Source organism: Phocoena phocoena, chromosome 8, assembly GCF_963924675.1.
Source record: "Phocoena phocoena chromosome 8, mPhoPho1.1, whole genome shotgun sequence".
In the NCBI taxonomy this organism is placed as follows: Eukaryota; Metazoa; Chordata; class Mammalia; order Artiodactyla; family Phocoenidae; genus Phocoena; species Phocoena phocoena.
Window position 1 is genome coordinate 10,861,035 of NC_089226.1, and position 25,685 is coordinate 10,886,719.

Below are 25,685 nucleotides of genomic sequence, written 5' to 3' on the forward strand. Positions count from 1 at the left end.
ATAAGCAAAGAAAGGGCAACATTATCTCTGATTTCTAGGGCAGAGGTGAGGGCTCAGAGTCATACCTGATAATCTAAGGACCCTGGGCAAATCTGAATAGAAATAGGGGAAGCAGTGCATTTTTTTCTTTTTTTTTTTTGACCTGGTTTTAGTCACAGATTTTTTTTTCTCCCTGCAGAGCTTTCCTGAAATGCCTACTCAAATTATTAACATTTTCAACCAACTGATTCTTTTGGCCGAAACAGAACATCCATGTGCCAATGTGTAGACTGAACTCTGTGACCTCTCTAGTGGGAAGTGTAGCTGTTGAAAAGTTTATCACTGAGTTGCAAACACTGGGAGGTAGTGAGCTTTACTTTTTCTTGCTTTTTAAAATAGTGACATCTTTGACCTACATCTAGCATTTGAGGTGACATATATGTGCCAAACACTTAGATTTAATGGAGAGTTTGAGATGAGGTATATGGGAAAACAGCAGAGAGAGAGGGAGAAGGGAGGGAGACAGAGAAATTCATAAAATTATCAAACACGTACTGTATTTTTTATTGTGGTAGAATATAACCTGAAATACACATAGAAAAAAACTCATGACATTTTGGACCTTTTTTTTTTTTTTTTGGCCACGACACACAGCATGCAGGATCTTAATTACCTGATCAGGAATGGAACCTGCACCCCCTGCAGTGGAAGTACAGAGTCTTAACCACTGGACCTCGGTCCCTGGAACATTTTAAAGTGTACAGTTCAATGATACTAAAATAGTAACTTTGTTCTGCAAACATCAGCACCACCTTCACCTCCAGAGTGTTTTCATCTTCTCAGACTGAACCTCTGTACCCACTAACCTTAAACAATAACTCCCCACTCCCCCCACCCCAGCCCCTGGCAACCACCATTCTCCTTTCTGTCTGTGAATTTGACATTCTCAGTACCTCATATAAGTGAAGTCACACAGGATTTGTCTGACTTATTCCACTTGGCATAATGTCTTCAAGACTCATCCATGTTGTAGCCTGTGTTAGAATTTCCTTCCTTTTAAAGGTTGACTAGTATTCCACTGTATGTAGGTACCAGTTTTTCTTTGCACCTTCATCCACAGAACCACATTTTTTGAGGCAGGAAAATACTGACCTAAGTGTTAACAGCTGGCGTTCCCTTAAGCAAGCAGAATCACTATGAGTGATGTGGAATAAGTGATCTATTGTAGGTGTTGGGACTTACACAGTAGATGAGGATGTCTGTGGAAAGTTCTGCCTCTGGTGGGTGGGCTCCAAGCTGCTGAAGGTCAAGAGGACCAGCAGTTGAGAAGCAAAGCTGGGTGGGAAATGGGGTAAAGTGAGGACTAACAGGAACCCATAGGAATAAACTGGAACCTATGAGGACTAAGTGTAGCCTACTCACAAGGACAAAGGAGAACCCATATTCATCCTCCCCGCATCTAACTCCAGTAGCGTAGGAAGAAGATGGTACCTTTTCCCTCGAACTGCAGACATGCCTGGCAGGGGATGCAAAAGAGCTGGAGGGGGCGAGCCAGTGAGACTCAGAGGCTCTGTGGCCCCATCACTGCCCCACGGCGATGACAAGCCAGCAGATTAACAACACGTGCAAATGGTGCATCGCCTGAGGTCTGACACCCAACCTTCCTAGTATAATCACTGCTGCTTCCCTTCCACCTTCCGCATTTCATGCAAATTTCCCTGAGGCCAACCTAACCCAGAAGCATACAGGGAAGGGGATTCTGGGAAATGTGGTTCCACTTTACTGAGTTTGACACAGTGCAAAACCACCACAATATCTTTAGAACTACTTAGAGATGACTATTTCCATATGTCAAATTCCCAGTGCTTCTGAGGCTCTCAATAATTCACTGTTTGAAAAAGTCTGGAGTAGATCCAATGTCCTTCTGTTTTTATTTCAGGACAGTTGGGTATCAGGACATCTAAGTGACGGCATCAGATTCTCAATTATTATGACTAAGTCGTGATAAAACAAACCCTCGATCAGTGTTTATATCACACAAAAGGATGAAAGGGGAAAGATTCAGCATCATCTGGCAAGTTCCAAAGCCCTGGATGCCTGGGGTTGCAATTGAACCTTTGTCTCTGCTTCCACGTCCAATGAGTGGGAACCATCACCATTGAGATCACTGCTCTTCACTGGTCTGTTTCAAAGAGTGAGGCTGTCAGTGCAGGTGAAGGTGTCCAGACTAAGAGATAGGGGTTTTGGGGTGTGTATGTGTGTGTTGGGGGATGTGAGGAAAGGATTCAGAGAAAGTGTCATTCCTCTGGGGACTGGCTCACACCAGGAAGTGAGTCGAAGACATTTCCACTTGCCCATCCCCCTGGGGAGGTATGTTCTAATGACACAAACTGGGCCACCGTCAGTGATGATTCCTACAGTTCTTGGCTGTGATCCAGTTATTACCTTTGCCTGCCCACAGCCAGCCTGGCCTACCAGCTCCAGGGGCCGACTGCCCAATGTCTGTGTGGCTCCCCACACCTTGACAGCTGCATCTTGACGGTTTCCCAGCTTGTTAGCAGCGTCCCTGGAGGGAGGATGAGAGAGGAGACAGAAACTCAAGTCTTTCTCGATTAGGAGCTCCAGGCAGATTCCTGAGGCGTGGAGAATGACACTGTCGACTTGGATTGGCCATGGATTTTGACTGTTTTGCATTGTGTCGTTGATTTACAAAGTTAGAGTTTTGTAAGACTGTTCTATCAAGGGGGTGTCTGTACTCTGAACTACTCACTTTCCATTTCTTTTTTTTTTTTAATACATTTATTTATTTATTCATTTATTTTTGGCTGCTTTGGGTCTTCATTGCTGTGTGCGGGCCCTCTCCAGTTGCTGCGAGTGGGGGCTACTCTTCATTGCGGTGCGCGGGCTTCTCATTGCGGTGGCTTCTTGTTGCGGAGCACAGGCTCTAGGCGCACGGGCTTCATTAGTTGTGGCACGTGGGCACAGTAGTTGTGGCTTGCGGGCTGTAGAGCACAGGCTCAGTATTTGTGGCTCATGGGCCCAGTTGCTCTGTGGCATGTGGGATCTTCCCGGACCAGGGCTCGAACCCGCATCCACTGCTTTGGCAGGCTGATTCTTAACCACTACCCCACCAGGGAAGCCCACTTTCCATTTCTTTATACATTGAGTTACTACTTCAATAAACATTTAAGGCATGGGGAGGGACAAATATGAATGTAACATGCTTCTTGTCCTTGAGTCAAGTGTTGGGGGGTAGACATGCACACAGTACCTGAATCTCAGTCATTCTAATTACAGAGTATTCAGAGTTGTGACAGCGATGCACCTGATATTAGAATATTATAAAGACGGAGGACTGGTGTCTGGAAAGATGGAAGGAGGTTTCTTGGACGGGGTGATATCTGAGTTCAGCCGACCTTCGTGCTATTACTCTGTCAACTGAAAAAAATTCACAACCTAGAAGTTGAGGATTATGTTTTATTTGGGGGACTTGCTGAGAACTCAAGCCCGAGTCGCAGCCTCTCAGATAGCTCTGGGGGACGGCTCTCAAGAGGTGAGGGAGGACCCAGGATATATAGGAGTTTTGCAGTAAAAACCAGGTGGTCAGAACATCAAAAGATTACTATTAATTAAAGAAAACCAGACATCTCCAGTTAATGAATTCAGCACTTTCCTATGTATGGGGAGATGCAAGAGCCTGGGCTTAATGAAGTCATTTCTTTGAAATGCACCTCAATTACCTAGTGCCAGTATCCAGTTCTTTTCCATCCTGAATCCCCTCAGGATGCCCCGTTGGGGGCGGCTGCAGTGACTGACCCGGCTTGATGGTAGGCGGCTTGTTTGTCTCCATCCTGAGTTGCCTCAGGGCTCACAGACATGGTGTCTGTAGTGGCTGATGGCTGAAACATCCTTTGTCTGCTGATATGGCAGGCAGCATTCTTGGTCCACAGCTGTGAATGTGACTGCCATTGTGTTTGGGCAGGTGGAAAGGGGGATGTCCTGTTATCTACTGCTATGTAATAAATCGCTCCAAAAACTCAGTGGGTAGAAACAAGGACTATTTATCTGCTCCTGATTCTGCAATTTGGGCAGCACTTGGCAGGGATGGCTTGTCTCTGCTCCTGTGGTACTTGCTGGAAGGTCCAGGGTGGCCTCACTCACGTGTCTGGTGCCTTAGCTGGCAAGGCTGAAATGGCTGAGGGCTGGCTGGGTCTCTTTCGCTTTCATCCCCCAGGTCTCCACTCTCTCCATATGGTCTCTTTCTCCAGCAAGGTAATCAGACTTCTTTACATGGTGGCTGGCTTCCAAGAGGGTGAAAGTAGAAGCCACCAGTCTTCAGAAGGTCTAGGACTAGGACTGGCACGGTGTCACTTCCACCACCTTCTACCGGCCACAGCTATCGAGGCCAGCCCAGATTCAACGGAATGGGAATTAGGCTCTACCTCTGGATGGGCGGGTAGGAAATGTTGGTGGCCACTCTACAACAAGGGAAGAAAATGTGAATAAGACCTAGTTTCTTTCCTAAAGGAGTTCATGGTCTCACCTACCTGAGGAATAAGATGGACACACACTTTGAACAGAGTGTGAAAAATCCCTGAGTTCTGTGTCAGCTCCCTTGGGAAACAACATGCAAGACTTGATCCCTATGAGGTCCTGTGTCCAGCTATTGGTTTAGGAAGATTTCTGGTTTCCTGATATTGCCTCTTAGGGTAACAGAATCCTTCCCTTGGAATGTTGTGCCTGACTTGCGGAACGTTTGGAGCACTCAAAGAGCACAGAGCTGGGATTTATTGTGTTTACCAAACAAGTTATATGAACAGTGCTCTTTCAGTTTGCTCCTGTTTGTTTAATAATTTCTCGCATATATTTGGTTTGAGGTTTATTTTCAATTTAATCGGGTATCGAGGGTGTAGGAGAGCAGCTAGTTTTTGCCACCTTTAAAATTCCTGGGTGGCTATGATTTATTCCAAAAGGACCTCGGAGTTGCGTGTGGCTGAATTGGCTCAGCCAGTTCACAACAAGTAGTCTCTCCTTTCCATACCTCGGGCCACAATCTCCAGCTACCTTCTCCTCCGCTACTGGTGGTGTTTTAAAGTGGGGTGCACCTGTGTGCAAAAGTGACCCCTTGTGGTTTGCCCTGGGCGCTGCATCCCTAGGGCCTTGCGTCCCTGGAGGAACCTGCACAGGATGGCACCAGGCTGTTGGAGCCATACATCGAAAAGAACAGTCTGTTTCCCAAGGAAATGTGTGCAGAAGCATATAGCTCAGCGCGACTGCTGCACCGAGAGGGAAACACAGCATCTGCCAGCCCACGAAGCCTGCTCACAGCTCTTCCCCGTACCCCCCGTCCCTCCCGAGAACAGTCTGTTTGCCAAGGAAATGTGTCTGTGCAGAAGCATATAGCTCAGCGCAACTGCTGCACCGAGAGGGAAACACAGCATCTGCCAGCCCACGAAGCCTGCTCACAGCTCTTCCCCGTACCCCTGCCCCTCCCGAGGGGAGCTGCTACGGTTATTCCAATCACAGTTGAACAGATTATTTTGGAAAAGAAGAGCACAGGTCTGCAACAGCCATCTGATCTAAGAGCCAATTTATACTTGAGCAAAAGATGAAAATTACTGGCATGATTGGCCTCAGGGAGTTGAAAGCTGAGGGGTGACATTTTAACGATGTTTACATTTTCAAAGAGTTTTTATCCAGGACTTTTAACTGAGGAAATCTGCTATATGTACAAATGCAGATAAATGAATGCTCAATGGTCGTGAAAACCATTTAATGAAATTCACAGCAGATACTGATTGCATACCTGTTAAATTCAAAACACTGTGCAGGATGACGTAGGAAAGTGAGAGATACTTTTACCGGGGCCTGATTTTTCTTTTTGGCCCCTACTGAGTTTAGAAATCAAAATATTGGTGTTTCATTGGCGTTTCTTATGGATCCTGGTGCTGTGATCTGTTAGTCGGCTTAGGAATAGAACCGGTTGATGTGTATGGGAATTTATTTATTTATTAAAAATGTATTTATTTGCTTGTTTGTTTTCATTCATCAAACATGTTTTTCATTGTGGTAAGAATTTTAAAAAAATATTTATTTATTTATTTGGTTGTGCTGGGTCTTAGCTGCGGCAGGTGGGCTCCTTAATTGAGGCATGCAAACTCTTAGTTGCAGCATGCATGTGGGATCTAGTTCCCCGAGCAGGGATCAAACCCAGGCCCCCTGTGTTGGGAGCATGGAGTCTTAACCACTGGACCACCAGGGAAGTCCCTGTGGTAAGAATATTTAACGTGCGATCTACCCTCTTAACAAATGTGTAAGTATGCAAGAGTATGGTTAACTGTAGGTACAGTGTTGCACAGTAGATCTCTAGAACTTCCTCATCTCGCATAATTGAAGCTTTATACCAACTTGCCAACTAAAGAATGTCACTTGCCACCCGATTCTACAAGAATTAAGTTATTGGCTACCGCAGTTACTGACCTTCAACACACTCTGAAAGGAACTCCAGGTGGAATGAGGCACTCTGTGCTCTGGGAAAACTGGTGGAACAGGACTGCAGATAGATATTTTCAGGAGAGATTCTTTAGGAACCTGGATTCCTGCACCTTCCCACACTTAGAAAAGCACTGAAACTGAAACCATGCAACCCAGAGTGGGACTTGAACCCACTGTCTTTTATTTAGAATCACTCACCTGGTGTCAGGACTTGATGAAGCTCAGGTTCTTTGCGTCTCAGCACAGAAAGAATTCAGTGAGAGACAAGGTGACAAGACAAACGTAAGAAGTCAGTTTATTTAGAGAGATACACATCCTGTAGATAGAATGCGGTTCGTCTCAAAAGGCGAGAGCTGTGCTGAAATATGGGGTGGTTAGTGTTTATGGGCTGGGTAATTTCTTAGGCTAATAAGTGGGAGAATTCTTCCAACTATTTTGGAGAAGGGATGGGGATTTCCAGGATTTAGGCCACCACCCACTTTTTGACCTTTTATGGTCAGCCCCTGAACTGTCATGGCACCTGTGGGTGTGTTGTTTAGCATATGCTAATGTATTACAATGAGCATATAATGAGGCTCAAGGTCTACTTGAAGTCAAATCTTCTGCCATCTTGGGCCTAATCTGTTCTCACCAGTTTTTGCTGTATCCACAACAGCTCTGTCATTCTTTTAAAGGTTGTGCTCTGCCCCTTTCCCTCCTGTTTCAAAACCATTAACTAAGATATCTGTTCCTCTTGATGAGCAGCAACCTTCCACAGACAAGTGTGCTTGATTGCATTCTCTCTCTCTCCCTCCCTCCCTCCTTTTCTGAAGCAATAAAAGCACATAATGAAAGACCTAGGTGAGTCTTCTCTCACTGACTCCTGACCCACGAATTCCTAGAGTCAACCACTAACATTTTTTCTTCTTCCAGATGTATCCCCACTTTTTTTTTTTTTTTACATAAATGGTAGCACAGTCTTTTTCTGTGTTTGGTTTCTTAATATTATATTTTCAAAATCTTTCCATGGACATACTATAGCACCATCTTACTACGTTAAAGAGCTATATAGTATTATTTATTTATTTATTTGTGGCTGCATTTGGTCTTTGTTGCTGTGCAGGGGCTTTCTCTAGTTGCAGCGAGCATGGGCTACTCTTTGTTGCGTTGCGTGGGCTTCTCATTGTCGTGGCTTCTCTTGTTGCGGAGCATGGGCTCTAGGTGCATGGTCTTCAGTAGTTGTGGCATGTGGGCTCAGTACCTGTGGCTCGCGGGCTGTAGAGCACAGGCTCAGTAGTTGTGGGGCACGGGCTTAGTTGTTCCACAGCATGTGGGATCTTCCCGGACCAGGGCTCGAACCCACGTGCCCTGCATTGGCAGGCGGATTCATAACCACTGAGTCACCAGGGAAGCCCTATAGTATTTTATTATATTGCTGTATCATGGTGTATATAACTATTTCCAGTCGCTTATACTACTAAAGATGCTACAATAAATACTCTTGTACACACATATTTGGGAACATATATAGCTAAGGGATCAACCCTAGAATTGAAATTGCTGCATAAAAGGAATATATACCTTTTCACTCTTGATAGATCTTGTTAAATTTCTTTCCAAAAGAAGTTGTATCAAATTACCCTCCCAACAACAAAGTATAGAAATGCTCATGCATTGCGTTATCCATTTTTTTAAATCTTTGCCAATCTAAATTTAAAATGATGTCTAATATTTTTAATTTGCATTTATTTTATTTGGAAAGGTAATAATAAAAATAAAGGTAAAAATTAGTAGTTAAGTAAACATTTTCTAAATACTTGTATATATTTAAACATCTTTTTAAATACTTATAAGTCATTTGTAATTATTCTGTAATTTCATTCTTGTCCTTTGTCCATTTTCTATTAAAGAGATTAGTGTTGGAAACGCCCCATAGAGTAACTGTGTGGTTTCCTTTACTCATAGAATTAGCTGTTAGATCTGTGGGAAAGAACTATAAGACAGAGCTGCCAAGTAGTCTATGAAAAACCTAACAGTCAAACTTTTTTTATCTTAGGTATTGGCATATCCCAACGATCTGTACTGTTCTAGGGTGTGATGGCTTAGGAGTGAATATGATATGAACCTAATACATTTTTAGAGGGTGTCAAATTCAGAACCAGGCAGATCCAACCCCTGACCCTAAACATGGTCCTAAAGTAAATTGCTTGAGGAAGTTGGATCCCAAAGATTACAGGTGGGGAATTTTGAAGTGTGTCCGTATTCCACTGGAGATCAAAGAAGCCTAACTAAAAGGACTGTGGGCTGACTCACATGACAACTTCTTTTTGAAAGGGCTATCTTATCTTGAAGATTATGAGTTTGGAGGAACTAAGGTGATTGGCAGGGGAAAGAATCAGAACATGTGAAATTCCTTAAAAATTTATTGGCTTAGGGACTCCCCTGGTGGCGCAGTGGTTAAGAACCTGCCTGCCAATGCAGGGGACACAGGTTCGATCCCTGGTTCGGGAAGATCCCACGCGCCGCGGAGCAGCTGAGCCTGTGCGCCACAACTACAGAGCCTGCGCTATAGAGCCCACGTGCCACAACTACTGAAGCCCGCGCGCCTAGAGCCCGTGTTCTGCAACAAGAGAAGCCACCGCAATGAGAAGCCTGCGCACCGCAACAAAGAGTAACCCCCGCTCGCCGCAACTAGAGAAAGCCTGCGCGCGGCAATGAAGACCCAACGCAGCCAAAAATAAATAAATTTATTTAAACAATTTTTATCGACTTAAATAATTTTGCCTATGTTACACATAATAGAAAAAAATTCTTTACACATTGTGTAGAAAGTCAGCATAAAAAACAGATTAAACTTTGTGTATAATGTGAATTGAAAATATTTTTCTGTAAGCTGTAATCTGGTTTTCAACTTTATGTCCCTTTTAAAATGCAAATTTAAAAAAATGTGGTACGATTTAGTACTTAAAAAAAAGTTAAGGACTTCTGCTTTCAGGTTCCACATGTAGGGAGCTTGGAAGTTGCCACTTCATCCTAGCAACAAGTAAAAAGCTGAACAGACTGAAAAATCAACAACTTTTCTAGGATCTGAAAATGAGATGAGGACACATGGCAAACTGCACTCCCCAAGCTTGGAGAGACAGTCAAATGAATACAGGAAGTCCTGGCTTCCAAGAACGGAGACTCAGGAGTGGAAACCTCCCGAAGGCCAGCACTGGGATAGGAAAACCAGCACTGTTAACTGATGAATTGCTGGATGCTCGGTGTGTACCAGTCTGAGAATTAAAAACTCTAGGGAAACCCAGTAATAGGGAGACCTCCACAATATTGTGAGATTTACCCCCAGGAGCTTGACCATGTTCCCACAGTAAATTTTGGACAACAATCCCCTAGTGCTTCCGGTAGGGGGAGGGGAAAGGGAACCATTTTTAAATAAGCCAGAGCATTCTACTCTAAGGCGTGCCCTCAGAGGAAACTAGTTAACAAGAGCTTAACCTGCTAGGGTATTCTCAGAGCCTAAGTGACCTGAGGGAGGGAAATACCCAAGACTAGCTCACCCCAGCCATCCTCTCCCACTCAAGGGGGGAAAAGAAAAATCTGAGAAAGTCTTGTGAAGTTCACAGTCCAGAGGCACGGGCTCACTAAAAGCCTGAGACTTTATCCCAGGACTGTAGAACGTATCCCCTCAACCCATTCCTCACCACCACCTTACTGAAGGCCTTTTACCCAGTACATTATGTCCAGCTTTCAAGAAGAACTGACAAGATGTCGACTGAAAAACAAAAGGCACAACCTAAAAGTTGAGAATTATGTTTTATTTGGCAGACAAAACTGAGGGCTCTGTAGTTTCCTTTTCCAGAATGTCATGTAGTTGGAATCATATGGTATGTAGTCTTTCAGACTGGCTCTTTCACTTAGCTATTTGCATTTAAGTTTTCTCCCTGTCTTTTCATGGACTTGATAGCTCATTTCTAGCACTGAATAATATTTCATTTCATTATCCATTCACCTATTGAAGGACATCTTGGTTGCTTCCAATTTTTGGCAATTATAAATAAGGTTGCTATGAACATTTGTGTGCAGGTTTTTGTGTGAATGTAGGTTTTCAACTCACTGGGGTAAATATTTAGGAGTGAGATTGTTGGGTCACATGGTAAGACTATGTTTAGCTTTCTGAGAAGACACTAACTGTCTTCCAAGTGGCTGTACCACTTTGCATTGCCACTAGCAATTAATGAGAGTCCTGTTGCTCCACCTGTTTGTACTTTAATTGGAATAGCATTAAATTTATAGATTAATTTAGGTGTGCTTGACCTTTTCATTATATTTAGAGATTATTCAAGAATAAAATAGATCTTTCAATTTGTAATCTTCATTTATATCCTCAAATAGCATTTTAAAGTTTTCTTTGCATATGTTGGGAGACACTTCTCCACAGGTTGCTCATGTTTCTCTACGAGTTGCGTTTCTCCCTTTGTTCCAAACTAACTTTTCAAGGATGTTTGTATAGCAAACAGCCTTAAAAGGTAGAGATTATGTCTTCCCCTTGAGCAAAGGGCAGGCATGATTAATGTCTTATATAAAAGATTCAGGTCCCCCAGGTCCAGGATTCTTCTGGTAATATAACCCACTGAATATGCAGGTGTCACCTGGCCCTCTCTTGTGTTGCCCTGTTGGAACTAGAGCTCAGGGAACTGGCCCAAGAAAATGCTAACAATCTGACTACTGTAATTACTGTGAGTAATAAAATTCTTTGTCTCTGACCCAGGAGTCTCCCTTCTCCTGCTAGCATCCATGAAACTGTGGCAGACTAAATTGTTAGTTTGCCAGTAAGATAAAATATGATTGTTATTTAACAGGGGAAAATACGTTGTTTTGTGTAAGAAAGCTATCATTACTAATAAAAGTCTATTTTTCGGACTTTTATTATCAAAAGTCTTATTTTTGTTGCATCGTCACCTTATTGAATTCTCTTATTGCTTGTAATAGTTTTATAGTTAATTGTCTGTGTATAATTATGCCACCTGCAAAAAAATAAGTTTGCTTCTTTCCTTCTAATATATAAACAATATATATTATATGTATACCTGCATACATATAATAATAAATAGTAAACGAGCAATAATAATAAATGACCTTGTCTAGTTTCTGACTTTACAGAATTGCTTACATCATTTCTCTATTAAGCTTGACACTAGCCTTAAAGTTCCTTGTCTTAAGAGTTCATATAGCTATATAAAGGTAGATATAGATACAGATAGGCATGGAAATTTGCAATTTTCTTAATGCAATTGTATTAAGGAAGAATTATGTAAAAATCAAGAACAGACGTTAAATTTTATCAGATGATTTTATAGCATCTCTGGATAAACATTTCTTTTACTCTGATATAATAATAGGCTAAGTTAGTGAATTATGTAAATAGAATTCTTAATATTCACCCATTCTTTCCATGTTTAAACTCTATTTAGTCCTGGTATTTTAGTTTTTAACAAGTTGCTGAATTATATTTCTTCTACTTTTTATTTTATTTATTTATTTCTTTTTTTTTAATTTTTATTTTTGGCTGCGCTGGGTCTTTGTGGCTGCGTGCGGGCTTTCTCTAGTTGCGGTGAGTGGGGGCTACTCTTCGTTGTGGTGCGTGGGCTTCTCATTGCGGTGGCTTCTCTTGTTGTGGAGCACAGGCTCTAGGCACACGGACTTCAGTAGTTGTGGCATGTGGGCTCAGTAGCTGTGGCTCGTGGGCTCTAGAGCACAGGCTCAGTAGTTGTGGTGCACGGGCTTAGTTGCTCCACAGCATGTGGGATCTTCCCAGACCAGGGCTCGAACCCATGTCCCCTGCATTGGCAGGCAGACTCTTAAGCACTGCACCACAAGGGAAGTCCCTATTTCTTGATTTATTTTTATTTTTATTTTTTTGCCACACACGCTTGTGGGATCCTAGTTCCCCAATCCGGGGTCGAACCCGGGCCCTCAGCAGGGAGAGCATGGAGTCCTTACCACTGGACCGCCAGGGCATTCCCTCTTCTACTTTTTATTTAGGTCTTTTCGAATTCATATTCATAAGCTAGTCTTTAAGTTTTGATATTCTTGTGATTTATTAAAGGAGGCATCAGTATATGATTACACCATCAAAAGAATTGGGAAATATTTTTAATTTTCTGGATTAGTATGAGGAATATAAAATTTCTTAAACCTTTGTAGAATTAAGTTGTTTGGATCTAGTGCCTTTTGTTTTTTTTTGGTTTTTTAAAATTTTTGGCCACACTGCATGGCATGTGGGATCTTAGTTCCCTGACCAGGGATCAAACCCACGTCCCCTGCATTTGGACACACAGAGTCTTAACCACTGGACCACCAGGGAGGTTCCAGTTCTAGTGCTTTATAAATGGGAAGCTCTTTGATAAAATTTTCGATTTTCTGTATTATCTTTTAAGGCACTTATACCCTGTGCCGTTTTCATTGGTGCTTGGTTATATTATCCTGTATTAGTCTAAATGTTTTATACATGGCACTGTAGTTCTCTAGTTAGACTATAATGACCCCACTGCCTCCCGGTATTGGACACATTCTACTTTGCTTAGTACTGTCTTATAAGTTGATTGAACTCGCTCCTTGAATATACCTAAAAAACCAGTACTTTCAATATATCAACGTGATGAGCCTGAGATCCATAAAGTTTAATGGGTGTTTTGTGAGGACTGGGTTTGATGATCAACTATATTTTATAAACTAGGGCTTAAAAAGGGACCAGGTTTCTTCACTGCAGGATATCTGAGAAGCTAGGCCACACAGAGAGTCTCTGAGACAAGGATGCCCTCTGCACACAGTGTTTTTCACATTTATTTGGCCATGCAATTTCCCTCTGGTTTCTGCCAAGAGTGACTCATATGTTCTGTAGCAGTAATACTCAGAGCATATTTTCTAAGTTTATTTTAGAAATTTCATTTTTCCAGTAATTCACCTTTATTGTATGTTACAAAACCATCGGTATATCGTAAGTTGGAGATTGAAAAGAAATTGTCATTTACCACTGTTTGAGGAACACTGCTCTATAGCACACTTCCTGATATGCTACTCGTGTACTTGCAACCAATGGGAAACCAGAGGTTGGCAGGAGAGGGTCAGGTTGTCTCTCCCTCCCCCATCTTCTCTACGTAGCCTTTCCGGAGACATCCCACGTGCCAAATGGACACATCTGCAAAGATCTGCTATGTCTCTTCGTAGCTTGTCATGAACGGTAGCCAGAATGCTAACATTGCCTTGAATCTCTCCTTGTCTCAGTTTTCCTGCCCTAGATTTATATCTCACAAAGTATCAAGCTTTGTTTTCTACATAACTCTAACTAAACACTGCTAAAGTGATAATACAGTGTCTAAACAGATTTTAAAAAATTAATTAATTTATTTTTTGGCTTCGTTGGGTCTTTGTTGCCGCACGCGGCTTTCTCTAGTTGCGGTAAGCGAGGGCTACTCTTCGTTGTGGTGCGCAGGCTTCTCATTGCAGTGGCTTCTCTTGTGGAGCACGGGCTCTAGGCGTGTGGGCTTCAGTAGTTGTGGTGCACAGGCTCAGTAGTTGTGGCACACAGGCTTAGTTGCTCCGTGGCGCATGGGATCTTCCCGGACCAGGGATTGAACCTGTGTCCCCTGCATTGGCAGGTGAAATCTTAACCACTGTACTACAGGGAAGTCCCTCTAAGCAGCTTTCACACACTCATTTTTCCATATGTAAGGATAACCATACAGATATAAGACTATATATCGGGCTTCCCTGGTGGCGCAGTGGTTGAGAGTCCACCTGCCGATGCAGGGGACACGGGTTCGTGCCCCGGTCCGGGAAGATCCCACATGCCGCTGAGCGGCTGGGCCCGTGAGCCATGGCCGCTGAGCCTGCGCGTCCGGAGCCTGTGCTCTGCAACAGGAGAGGCCACAACACTGAGACGCCCGCGTACCGCAAAAAAAAAAAAGAATATATATCTATATCTACTTATATCTATCATTTATCATCTACTTATCTATTATCTATCTATCTTTAGAATATATAAATCTAAATTCCAGGCACCATAGCAGAATTTTTGAAGACCCTTGGCCCTCATTCATTCACTGATCATGTTTTGAGGGCCTACAATATGCTGGGTTTTTGTTTTTTTTTTTTCAAGTTTGACATGTCATTTATTTACCAACATAATGAGTCTTTTTTTTTGGAGTATAATTGCTTTACAATGGTGTGTTAGTTTCTGCTTTATAACAAAGTGAATCAGTTATACATATACATATGTTCCCATATCTCTTCCCTCTTGCATCTCCCTCCCTCCCACCCTCCCTATCCCACCCCTCCAGGCGGTCACAAAGCACCGAGCTGATCTCCTCGTGCTATGCAGCTGCTTCCCACTAGCTATCTACCTTACGTTTGGTAGTGTATATATGTCCATGCCACTCTCTCGCTTTGTCACAATTATGCTGGGTTTGATAGGAGCTGGGAGATGATGACCAAAATCTGATGCATGAGCCCGAGGAGACCACCGTGGAGAGGAGGACACAGGCAGGCACAAGGCAGAAAGACTGCAGTGAAGTGAGGGGCTAGAAGTGCACACAGATATGATGGGCCACCTGAGGCTGGCGCCAAACCCACAGGATGGGACAGTGATCAGAGGAAGCCTCTGCAGAGCTGCATCGTGAATGATTTCAAGTAGCTGCATGGGGTTAGGGCTGCAATGGGGGATGGGAGCATGTCAGGCAGAGGGGGCACCCAGAAAACATGAAAGTGGGCCAGGTCCTGACACATTCACTCAGGGACCCCAGAGTTGTTTGGTGTGACTGGAGCTTAGGTATGAGGAGGTAAGGAGAAGGTGCATGAATTGGTGAGGCTGAAATCCAGACAGCCTGACAGCGCCCAGATCAAGAAGGGCCCCAGGAGCCTGCTAAGGGGGCCGACATTTCATCCTGAAGGCAATGGGGGACAAAGGATGGATGTTAAGAGGAGGGATGGTGTCATAGTCTTAAAATATGTCTGCAAAGTCTGTGGCGCTGTTGTGACTTCAGAAAATTAACACTTTGTTCAGTAGAGCCCTGGGATGTCGGTCAGTGAGCTGAGGTTCCAAAAAAGACCACAAAGGAAATGAAGCAGAGAAGCTTATTGCTCACGGGTCCTGGAGCCCTCTTGGAGGGGCTACGCAGGGAGGTCAAAGCGGGGTGCATGCAGAGAGAGCGGCAGGGCCTCGGGTGTGCAGAGGGAGGGCTTTGGGGTTCCTGAGCTAAGGCTGGATTGGACAAGTCAAACCAAAACGTGTGAGATTTTGGTAAGCTCCAGGGGGGCACACGAGGGGAAGGCCCTGGGAGGTGGAGGAGACTGTGGGTCACAAGGCCTGCTTGGGAAGTCATATTAGGAACTTACTTTGCATATAACCCTGTGGGCTGTTCTCTCGGGCAGTTCTCTAGGGCATGAGCTTGCACGAGGGGCTAATGTCCGTTTAACGTCCCACAGGACGCTTGGCCAAATAAAATCGATGCCAAGGCAGCAATGGCAGAGGATAGTTCTCTAAACTCTAGACAGATGCTCTTCCTTTCAAAAGAGAAAGTCTAATTCAACTCCTCCTGTAAGTGAGTCAGACTTAGTGACTCACATCTATTGAATAAGAAGTGGTGGAAATGACACTGAATGATTTCCAAGGCCATAAAGCTTCCAACTGGCTCTCCCTCAGGACTCTTTTTTCTCCCCGCTCAGTGCTCTTGACCTTGGAGCACTGGGCCACCACGTACAGCTACCTTGCAGCTGCCACACTGGAGGGACCACAAGTAGAGACCATATAAAAATAGAGAGGGCTGCTCAGGGAGTCCCCAGCCTTTTGAGTCCTCCCAGGCCAGGTTCTGGTCATGGGAGTGTGCAAGCCTTCAGGCTACCCCAGTCCCAGCTACTGTCTGACAGCCACCATGGAGAAGCTCTGAGTGAGAACTATTGCAGCTGGGCCCAGTCAGACTCCAGGACCAGAGAAATAATAATCATAGATCATTGCTATTGTTTTCAGCCACTCTTTTAGGTTGTTTATCCCGTGGGAATACATAACTAATGCAGTTGGCATGCTGGGACTTGCAGTTTAGAAATGCACTCTGGTTGCAGGGTGAAGATTGCAGACAGAGAGAAAAGAGCCATGCGGGGAAGAAATACTGAGCTCTGAAGCCAAAAGACTCCAGAAACTACCTGGACAACCGGTCGGCCCTTCCTGATTTGGGAGTTCCCCAGGTATTTCAGGAGCTGTCTCATCAGCACTCTATCTATGGGGTTACTGAAAACCTATTTTAACCCAAGAGAAACCAACCAGTGGAGGCCTCTGGGTCCAAATCAGCTTGGCAAGTTGGGAGGTTTGGTCCATACCGGGGTCTATCTGGCTCAGGCTGGTCACTTGCTGGAACAATGTAGCCTGTAGCTAAGGACGGAGGCTCTCACACACAGTCACACAGGGAGAACAGGGGACCCAGAGTATGGCCAGACCACAACAATCCATTGTGTAGCATTGGCTTTGTACCACGCATGGTTCTGAATGCTGTACATACATGGAGATGACCAGTAGAGGTCAGTAGAGTCGGTCAGCATCTTAGTCTTTCTGAGCTGCTGTAACAAAAATACTACAGACTGGGTGGCTTCAACAAAAAGCACTTATTTCTCACAGTTCTGGAGGCTAGGAAATCCAAGATCAAGGCACCAGCAGATTAAGTGTCTTGTGAGGGCCTGCTTCCTGGTTCATAGCCAGGCTGTCTTCTTACTGTGTCCTCACATGGCAGAAGGGGCAAGAGAAATCTCTGGGGTCTCCTATATAAGGGCACTAATCTCATTCATGAGGGCTCCACCCTCATGACCTAATCACCTCCCAAAGGCCTTACCTCCTAACACCATCACACTAAGGATTAGGTTTCAACATAGGAACATTGGAGGGAACACAAGCATTCAGAGAAGTCAGAATGGAGTGAGAGAAACTCCCTTCCAGGCAGTGAGGGGCCTGGAATTAATGCAACAAGGTCTAACATGGGTGAGCAGGCCTGAGTCAGTCTTTGCCGAGATCTTGGCTTCACATCCTGTACCAGCTTATCCCTTCATATTAAGGCAGATAATTCTTTCAAGAGCTTTCGTCTAACAGAAGAGACTAAGGGAAATTTTCAGCATTTTATAGCATTTGCTCTTGTGAGGGCTCCTGAAATGGGCTCTTCATGGGTCTGCACTCTAGCTCCTCCTCCATATATGGTCCACACAGGGGGACTATCAAAACAGATGGCATATCTCCCCTCCATTAAGGTCTGCCAAAGCATTCCATGTCTGGAGAATAACTTTAAACTTTTTAAGACCAAATTCAGGATCTCCTGCGAGTTTCTCATTCTCCACTTTCTTTAGCCCCCTCTGTCTCTACCTCCTTCCATTCATCCGACGTTGCAGTCTCATAGGATTAGTGTTGTGGACACATCCTAGGGTCCCACTCATGCTTATTCCACCATGCCTTTTCCCTCCATTTGCTGTAAATCAAAAACTTTCTCATCCTTCAGGATCAAGCTTCATTGCTACCTCCTCTGTGAGACTTTTCTGATCCCTTATTAAAAATTAAATGTTCCTCAATCGCACTTCTGGGCATATATCCAGAAGACATCAGGATTTTGAAGGGATATCTGCACGCCCACATTTATTGCGGCATTATTAATTTTTTCTTTTTTTTGGCTGTGCCATGCAGCTTGTGGGATCTTAGTTCCCTGACCAGGGACTGAACCCGGGCCCTCGGCAGTGAAAGCATGGAGTCCTAACCACTGGACCGCCAGGGAATTCCCAATTGGAGCATTATTCAAATAGCCAAAATGTGGAAACAACAAAAGTGACAAAAGATAAACGGATAAAGAAAATGTGGTATATTTACAAAATGGAATATTATACAGCCTTAAAAACATAAATCCTGCCATTTGTGACAAGGTGGATGAACCTGAAGGACATTATCGCTAAATGAAATAAGCCAGACAAAGAAGGACAAACACTGAATGATTGCACTTATATGAGGTATAAGACATAGCCAAACTCATGGAAGCAGAGAATACAACAGTGGTTGCCAGGGACTGGGTGGTGGTCGTGGTGGGGGAATGGGGAGTCATTGTTTAATGGGTATAAAGCTTTAGTTATGATAGATGAGTGAGTTCTAGAGATCTGCTGTACAGTATAGCGTCCACAGTGAACAAATATGGTGTTGTGACTTCAAAATTTATTAGGAAGGTAGATTGCATGTTAAGTGTTCCTACCACAGAAAACAAAGGGACACAAGGAAACTCTGGGACGTGTTGGGTATGTCTATTACCTTGATGGTGGTGATGGTATCATGAGTGTTTGCATATGTCCAAACTCATCAAATGGCACACATTAAAGACGTGCTGTTCTTTATCAATTATATCTCAGTAAAGCTGTTAAAAAATTAGTTGTTCCCTTCGTGCTTCCAAAGCAGGTTGCTTCATCTCTCTCATTTGCTTTTACTCTGCCTCATTCTGTAGTTATCTGTTTACTTCTCTGTATTCCCTTACTCAGCTGGGAGCTCCTTGAAAGAAGGTTTTTTTCCCCCTTATTCATCATTGTATTCCTCCAGTGCCTAGTAAAGTTACTGGCACAAAGTAAGTTGTCAGTAAATTGAATTTGCAGGGGGAAGGACCAGATATGAGAGAAGGGGGGATGGGGTGGGTTTAAGTTTTCAGTTCTCCTTGACTCCATGGATGGATGAAACGACTCTGCCTGGCTACTTAGCACCTGCTTGGTACCACCTGTATACACCTAGGGATCCTCTGGGGTCAGCATAATGGCCCCTACCTCTCTTCTAGATACCAATCTGCCCACCTGTGCTGGGTAGTCCACAGTGGAGCTTTGGCTGTGATTTGAAGTGGATTTGAGGGAGTTTGTTCAAGAGATCATCTTCTACAGTGTTGACTGTATCTCCTTTGCTAACCCTAGGAGAGGATGAAGCATTTTCAGTTTTGGCCAGAGATTCACACTAGATCCTCACATTGCACTAATATTTCACTCATCCAGTTTTGACTTCTAGAGTTCTCAATTGTTTGTAGGGTAGCTGTGAACCTAGAAGGAAGCAATGTAAAATGGCTAGAAAATAGATTTCACACAGCTTGTATCCTTTACTTTCTGTTTCAGCAGAGAATGGAACCACCTTCAGGTCTGTTGACTCCAACATTTTTTTGTAGCCTAAGTGAGTTGATTTGATTGTCTGATGTCTTGTGATGGAGTACCAACAGCAGAGATGGAAGTGAGGAATTGCCGACGGTGACATCCTCAGAAATGGCCAGAGGGAATTCTCTAGAGGTCCAGTGGTTAAGACTCGGTGCTTCCATTGCAGGGGTTTCGGGTTCGATCCCTGGTCGGGGAACTAAGATCCCACACAAGCCTTGTGGCTTGGCCAGAAAAAAAAAAGTCAGAGACAGAAAGAACAGGGTGACATCCCCAAGAGCAAGAGGCGTTATCTTGTTTAGGGGGAAACCCATCTAATTTAACCCCAAGTCATGAAGAGAAGTTAAGTTATTGCTTGTTCTGCTCAAGAAAGTAGGAACATATGTGATATATTTTAGAAATATTTCCAAATTAATTTGAAAATAAATAAATTAAGGTTATATGCATATAATGTCATAACTGTTGTTGTCCAAACTCAGGGAAGCTCTGTGATTAAAAAGATACACCACAGCAACTAAAATAGTTCTAAAATCATAGCATTTCACTCGCATGTCTCATGTACAAGAGGGTGAATGTGTAGATTGCAGCAAAACTTCTAACCCCTTATAACTTGCCTCAAAATAAGGGTTTTCACCCCTTTCTTACTCTATCCCTCCCCTCCTCCCCTGCCCCCCAGTTCTGGCTCCTACTGGATTCTCATTCTTTTCTTCTTGGCTACTGTATTTTTCCATAAGATGTTACGGAAAAACCCAAACGATCTTTTTTGGCCAACCTAATACTTCATCCTGATTTGGCATCACAATGTCCCAGGCGTAATTCTCCAAGAAAGATGGGACTACAGCTGAGCTGAGCCCAAATCCTTAGCAAGTAAGGAGGGGCAAGTCCCAGGAAACACAGGAGTCCATCTTTTTTCCTCTACCGCAAAGGGATGGGCATCATGTATGCTTTTGTTTCGTAATTTCTTTTTATTGTAAAGAAATGTTACTCTATTATCTTTCTGAGGCTTTATGTGCACTTATTTAAAAATCATGTTGAGATTGTCCTATTATTTACATTTTATTAGGAATGATTTTCTTGGTTCCTTTTCCTCGTGTGCTTTGAAAAACAGCCAACAAAATCCACATTTGGAAGCTGAATTCACTTTCAGTAAAGTGTAAATAATGGAACAATCTTGGAATGACTTGAAGAGGCAGGTTTCTAAAGGAGAGTTTCCCCTCCTTTCTGCAGCCAGTCTTTCCTCAATTGTAGTTTTGTGATTGGCTGCACTTGTTTTCCTGGAACCTCCAGTTTAGATATTAGGTCTTATCCTGATAGCTCGGGGCTCCTCCCCATTGGTGATAATGGAGCATTATCCCAGATCCAGCAGATGCTTTGGCCCGGGTTCTGTGTGTGTGTCTCTCCCAGCCTGTCTCTTTTTCCTCTGACCACAGGTACTTTTCTACAAGCCATTGCCCCAGGTAGTGGTCACAGCTTTCCCAGCACCTATTTCCTGCCAGTAAGCCTGGCTCCGGCCCCTCCCCTCCTTGTTACCCTGCAGGGCTTGGATTTCTTCTGCCTGTTTCCAGATCAGGGGTCAGATGCCCGTCGCTTCAGCCCTACTTACCATCCTACTTCTGTCTGTGTACATAGTAGCTCTCAATAAGTATTTATTAAATGAATGAATGAATGAATCTTGTTTTTGATAGCAGCTATGTCCTTTTTGGCTTTAATAATTATGTTTCATTGTTGATTTTAAAAAACAAAAGGACAGGGACTTCCCTGGCGGCGCAGTGGTTAAGAATCTGCTTGTCAATGCAGGGGACACGGGTTCGAGCCCTGGTCCGGGAAGATCCCACACACTGCGGAGCAACTAAGCCCGTGCGCCACAACTACTGAAGCCAGCGCGCCTAGAGCCCGTGCTCTGCAACAAGAGAAGCCACCGCAATGAGAAGCCCGCGCACCGCAAAGAAGAGTACCCCTGCTCACCACAACTAGAGAAAGCCTGCACACAGCAATGAAGACCCAACACAGCCAAAAATAAATAAATAAATAAATAAATAACCAAAAGGACAAAAAAACCCCCCAAAAAGATGGAAGTTACTCTTAAAGTGTTAATAAGTGTGAAAACAAAGCAAAACAAAACAAAAAGATGGAAGTTACTCTAAAAGAGTGTTGTTAATAAATGTGAAAAAAGTGAAAAAAAAAACCCCAAACGAAAAAACAAAAGGACGTTTAAAGGTGAGTACATCTTGACCACACGTTGTATTCCAGTTATCTGAAACACCATTTAAGTACAATAGCTTATTCTTTGCTGACACTTGATAAGTTAACTGTTACTATATTCGTGGGTAGCGGGAGGGGATGATGAGTTTAACATAGTAGACGAGGGCACGGCGACTCAGGAAAGGATAAGTCCCCTTGACTCACTGGTCATACCGAAATTCACAAAGTCCTATGATCACGGGGGCTGTAAAGGAACATAGAGCTCATCTGGGACAAAGTCCATGATATTTCTGATGGATGCTCATTTGACTATTTGAATACTAATAGTGATGGAGACCTTATTACCCTACAAGTTAACTCAGACATTAGGAACAGAAAATTCTTTAGGTTGGGCCAAAAAAACATGTCCTGGAAATTTCTGCCCCTTGGCTTGCAAGGAAATCCATTTCTACATGATGTCAGGTATGTGCCCTTGAGTTTTCTCTGTTTTGGATAAAGTATTCACAGTGTCTTTGATAGCACTGAGTAGTGATTCAAAGCAGGGTCTCTGCGATTAGACTTATGGGCAATAATTTATTTAGCCCAGGGGTTGGCAATCTTTTCCTGTAAAGGGCCAGACCGTAGATCCTTAGACTTTGTGGGCCATACAATCTCTGTCTCAATGACTCAGGCCTGCAATATTTGCATGAAAGGAGCCACAGACAACATGGCTGTGTTCCAATAAAACATTATTTACAAAAGCAAGGGCAGGTTGGGATTTGGGTGGTAATTTGCTGAGCCCTGATTTAGCTCATTCTCCAGTGGTTTCTCAACCCTCATGTGTTTAGTTGACTCCTTGTCCCTCCATCCGTGTTAAAACGTGGCCTCCAGATTTAAGGACAACCTTCAGATGAGGGTGACCAACACACAGTCTAACAGGCTTCTTGCCTCTCCTAAAAACACTGATACGGGAAGACAGTACCATGCAGTGGGTTCCTGCAGAGAATACTAGCTCTGCCACCATACTAGTACTAGCTGTGTGCCCTTGAGCAATTAATCACCTTGTTCTGAGCCTTGGCTCCTGCATTCTCAAAATAAGCTCTTCGTACCTGTCCTGAAGAACTGCTTTGATGATCTGGGATAAAGTGTGTAATGTACACAGTGTGCAGTGCTGGCACTTAGAAAGCAGCTCTAAATATTAGTCGTTATAAATGATGTTGTGCTGTAACGTTCTATTGTGACTGAGCTTTCTGAGCCCAAACTGAAGTAAGAGGAAGGAAAATTCCACCGCGGTTAAAATTAGGTTACGCAGTCAGCTTCTGCCCTATTCACTTCACCGCTCATCCACCCTCTGTGCCTCCACCTGTTACCCAATTAACGCCCTATTATGCCGAACACCTGCACGGAAGCCATTTGAGGGCTCCTTTCCAGCACGAGGGCTCCTTTCCAGTGCTCTCGTTAGCACCTCACTCACCCAGAGCCCCCAGAATCCACTGCCAGGTCTTGCAGGTGTTTGCCTGCAGGAAGGCTTTAGGGTTTGTTGAGCTTTCCGAGGGACAAGAAATTAATGTGGTAATTAATGCAAATGGCTCTGCAGAAGCTCCTCTCCTGGGTCCTAATCAGAAGAGATGATCTTCACATCTCTTTAACTTTGAAAATCTGTGTGTGTGTGTGTGTGTGTGCTGGGGTGGATGGGATGGGAAAGAGACAGGAAGAAGGGACAATGAGAAACAGAGCAATGACAATGGGAGGACAGAGGGAGAAAAACCAGCTTCCTCATCTGTGCCAGGCAGTGAGAGGGAAGCTCAATGATATTGGCTTTTGAAATCTCACCTCTCACCGTCTCAAATGTAAGTTAAGGACAGTGAAAAGGTCTGGTAATCTCACTCCTCTCACAGGACAGACTAACAGGCTGCTGCTTAAGGGCTCCCATGTAGACGCTCTACAGCTGTTATCACTGTTTTGCTGAGCCCCATGTGTGTCATCTCGGTGTCCAAGATGCCGGCAGTGGACTTGCCCTCACTCCCCCACTTGCTAGCGTGCTGAACAGAGGGTGCTGGACAACAAGTTTCATTTGTAAAATCATTGCTGGTAGAACCTCGACGGAGGGGAGCCCAGAGCAGTGCTCCTCAAGTAGAGTGGGCATATGATCCACGTGGGTCCTTGTTAAAATATCCATTCTGATTCAGCGCATCTGGGGTATAGGGCCGATCCTGCATTTTAACAAGCCCCAGGTGATGCCCCAGTCTGCTTGGGTAGCAAGACTATAGACCAATTCCATTCTGAGTCAGTCTGAAGGACCACTGCTTCCAACACCCAGCCTGGCTTCTATTACAAATAGCCATGCTTAGTTGTACAACACAGCTTTAGGTGATCATAAAGACCAGTATTGTGGGCCCAGGGCATATGAGTGCCTCGAGCCTGCTCACTGAGTCCTGAGTCTGACTCTGAACCTTCAGATTAGTTTATAGTCATCGACTCTGACCCTGAACCAGTATCTGATCCCTGTCTCATCCTAGTAAACCTGTTTTATAGCTGCCAAATTCAAGCTAAGTTTCCTAAGGCTAGAAATTGCTATTTTTCTGAATTAAAAATGAACAGGAGGGCTTCCCTGGTGGTGCAGTGGTAGAGAGTCCGCCTGCCGATGCAGGGGACGCGGGTTCGTGCCCCGGTCCTGGAAGATCGCACATGCCGCGGAGCGGCTGGGCCCGAGAGCCACGGCCGCTGAGCCTGCGCGTCCGGAGCCTGTGCTCCGCAACAGGAGAGGCCACAACAGTGAGAGGCCCGCGTACCGCAAAAAAAAAAAAAAAAGAACAGGAAATAAAGTTGGAAGACAAGAGTTGAGTCAGCAGAGACTCTGATATTAATTAACAAAATATTTAACCTTCCTGGGCCTCAATTTTGTCATCTGTAAAGTAAGATAACATACTGTAGTACCACCTATCTTGAAAGGCTGATAGACAAAGAAAACGATTCCTAAAACTTTAAATGGAGGTAATATATGTGAGGGTGCTCTACTAAGTAGCATTATTTTGAGACAAAATACATAAATGTGTCTTTTCTGCGGAATAAATCCAAAGAACAAGGCCGTGCAACTGTATACACTTGCCCTGTGTAAGTCAAGGATGTGTAGCAGGTCTGAAAGGTTTATGCCCGTAGAAACTGTGCTTTCTGTTTTTTTTTTTGGCTGCGCCCTTGGCAGTGAAAGTGTGGAGTCCTAACCACTGGACTGCCAGGGAATTCCCGAAAACTCTGCCTTTCTTATCCAACTATCTGCACTATCGTCTGACAAGACTATATTTATGGGGCAGAACAATTAAAATATGAAATATCTTGGAGAATCTGTTCACACATAGGTTTCCTGTCATCAAATGAGGCGTTCAATTCCCCCAACTTCCAAGTCTACTCCAAGAAGCTTATTCAGTTATGGTTATGGAACTCCAGGGAGCTGCAAATTTCTGAGTCTGCCTGGCTCTGCACGGTTTTCTGTGTGTCAGATCGTGGAATCTGAATCTGAGAGCTGGAGGTCCCCTTCAAGATGGTCCTGTGCAAGCCCCTCATTTTCCAGATGTGGAGCTGGCACAGCCGGCTAAGACCACACTGCTCGTTAGTGGAGAGCCAGGGCTGGGATGCGGGGCTCGGGTCCCCACCAGGGCGCCTCCCTCTCCAGCAGGTTGTCAGTCACCTTCTGGGGACTTAGGTAAATTCAGCAGAAGGCTTCTTGCTTCCGGGGAGCAGACTGCACTTAAAAACCAAGGCGCTCGGCTACTTGTTGTCAGGACCACCCAGTCACTCAGGCTAACGTGTCACTTTCCAGTGAAAACCTTGTGATCTCATCACCAGGAAATCCAATCAGAGGC